Source organism: Chenopodium album, chromosome 2, assembly GCF_948465745.1.
Source record: "Chenopodium album chromosome 2, dcCheAlbu1.1, whole genome shotgun sequence".
NCBI classification, from domain to species: Eukaryota; Viridiplantae; Streptophyta; class Magnoliopsida; order Caryophyllales; family Amaranthaceae; genus Chenopodium; species Chenopodium album.
The window spans coordinates 50,986,174-50,989,367 of NC_137835.1; positions in this window are offsets into that span (position 1 = coordinate 50,986,174).

Sequence of the window (3,194 nt, forward strand, 5' to 3'; positions counted from 1 at the left end):
TATCAAGCCTTTTTAATATCTCATCCATCCTTGCTGCCAACTCGTCAATTCGCCTATCTCTTCTAAGATTTTGAGCCTGTTCTAAGGTTAATCCCCTTGGAACTTGTGGAACCTCCTCGTCACTCATGATTCCTACACAAACCAAGTCAGTTTAGGCAAAAATCTTGATTAAAAGATCGAATCTTGAAGGAAAACTAGGCAACACAAAAACCGGACTCCCATCCGCAAATCAGTGCACAAACACCAAAAGTTTGAGGCTGTGTAGAACGCGTTACTCAACTAAAAATTATGAAATTTTATATGGTGATAGCTGGACGTTTTTAGAGTTCAATGCAAAAAGAATCACGCAAAAATTCCCAGCCAATTGTTCCCAGTTTAATTTTTTCCGAAGTTGCGCAAACCTGCTCTGATACCAAAGATGATGTGAATTATTGATCCGAAAATCAACAAAACACAAGGGATATGTTTAAGTCTAATTCTATACAGGAAATCCACCAAGAATTAAACAAAAACTAAGATTAATCAATTAAGAATCCACCTAATTAATCAATCCAAACGAATGTTTTAACTAAAACAAGCAAAACAGCAATTGATCGCAATCAACCAAAACTCAAGTATGCAACTTAAGAAATAAATCTGAATATTAATCTATGTATATTTATTTGTGTGTTTACAGCCCTATTTATAAGACTTAGTTTACCTAGGAAGATTAGGACAAGTCCCTAATTCAATCCTAATTAAACTAGAATTCTAACTTGCTTGAAGAGCAAGCACCTTGGCGCACAAGCATACACCAAACTGATTTATTTTGCTAACTAACTGATTTTTAAAGAAACTAAATAAATAAATAAAAATTAAAGAATTAAATAAAGATTAAAGATCCTAATGCTTGAACCAAGAAAAACCCTTTCAAGTGAAAGGTAAAAACTTGTAAGCAAAATCTAAGTAAAGAAAATTCAAGAAAGTTCAAGAAAGTGAACTAGACTCCAAGAAAAGCCACTAAGCAAACCGTGGCTTTGCTTTGATATCCAAGAAAGTGTCCATGCAATGCTTGGCTTGAATCAATGTTTAGGGACAAGTTATCTTGATGCATGATAAGCAAATCTTCGAAGTTCTCCATGCTTAGACTTGCATCAAGTTCTCACTTAGGTTATCCATTCCAAAAATTGCACCTCACCCCAATTGGGGCAAGAGTTCAATGGCTATGAAATCTCCACCAAGACGGGCGTAACCCGTCTGGGTAGTGACCGAAACGCCTGTGGGTGTACGGCTGTGCACTTGGTTTGGGGCAATCACTACCGTGATTGATTGACTTACAAACATATCATGCTCTTTGCAGCATCAGACGTTTTCAAGTCAATCAACCAGCTCCAACTGAAACCAATCACACAGCCGCAGGGGCAAGGACTGCCAGACTATTGACTAGTTAGGCAAAGAATCGCCGCATGCTTTTCATAAGATAGGCAAAAATTAAAAATTCAAATGTAAAATAATCAAAACCGACTTAGTCGGTGCAATTCATAAAAGTCCATCCAACCAAACGGTTGTAATGGATAAAATGTTAACCGGACCTCGTCCGGGAGAAAGAAATTGTTAATTAAACACGGCTCCACAGCCGGTAAATACAAGAATACTCGGCACGCAGGCCGGAAAAAGCAAGTTTTGGCATACAGCCGCTGAATAAGAGAAAAAGACAAAAGCAAAGATTGGCATACTGCCGCTGAAAAGTCACTTCTGGCCTGCAGACGGAGCCTCTTGGTTCTCCCCCTTCTCCTCATCATCTGAGAGAATTTGATGTGCTTCGCCGGGACCAGGAAGCTCAGGCGCGGACGGCTCATTATTGCTGAGCCAGGCTTCAAAGGAGGCAGGCTCTGGCTCACCTTGCTCTCTCAAGTACACCACGTACTCTGCATAGCTGTGTGCCATTGTCCAGATGCTATAATCAGCGTCTGGATACAAGGCAGCCCAAGCAATCTTCATACGGGCGTCGTTGTCAGCATCACTTTCAGCAACAAGGCGGTTTTGCTCCGCCTCCAAGGTTGCTGCAAAGTTCTTCTGAGCTTGAGAAGCATCCTTCTCCAGCCTCTCAACCCTGGATTTCAGTTTGCCAAGGTCCGCCTGGGCCTTCTTGAGCGCCTCTTCAGCCTGTTTGGCGCTCTCGTCTGCTTTCTTCTGGGCCTCCTCCCCCCCCCTTCTTGGCCGTCTCAGCATCCGTCACCCGCTGGTCGGCCGCCTTCAGATCTAGCTCCAGCTGCTGGATTTTAGACGCCTGTGTCATAATTATTGCTTTAGTTTCAAGTTCATTTACGATAGTTGAGTGGAAAGCAATATTATCAGCGTCTATGGCAGACTTCTTGGCCCTTTTTACCTCTTCCCGTTTGCGGGAATAAGGACGTTTGAGCCCGTCCACCCGCAGCATGGCCTGCAAAAAAGCAGGCGGTATAAGAATTACAGGCGGGGTAATTACTTGAAAAATATAACATGGAATTGACAAGTTTCTTACCTCAGCCAGAAGGGATAGAATGCGTTCAAGATTGAACGTCTCTATCCCAGGGATATTGTCCTTATCCCTCTTCCGGACGACGTCCAGCATGGCCTTGGCGTGCTTCTGGACGTCTGGCCAGCGGGGAGATTGATCTGCACCACAATCAACACGTGATGAGTGCGAAACTAAGGCAGCACCTATCTGTTGCCGACCGTCTGAGGATGACGTCTGTTGGGAGTGGGATTTCACCCGTAAAGGCCACCCCAGCTCAAACGGGGATTCAAAAGGGTTCTTACCTTCAGAGCCGGCCAAGCGGGAACCGCTTGCAGGCGTGGTGAACCCTGCGGTTGCTGAGGGGTTGACAAGATCAAGGCACAGGCTGCCGCCTACCTTCTCGAGTCGCCCCGCTATCCGTATCGTCTTAGCCCCGGCTGAGGCGCCAGGAGTTGACGTAGAGGCGGACTTTTTTATTTTGTTTAGAACGGCTGGGGCCTCCTCTCTAGCCCGTTTGAGGTTCTTCTCAAACGACTTCCCAACCTCTCCTCCCTGCAAAAATAAACCAAGTCAAGGTTAGCATCCGGGCAAGACAGTTTATAAAATAAACTTAAGAAAGGGTCAGGCGCTCATTACCTTGGCCCTGAGCTCGGCCGCAGCTTTCTCCGCAAGATCTTTGCGGATGGTCGCAGAAGACCGCTTGGGGGTTTTCTCC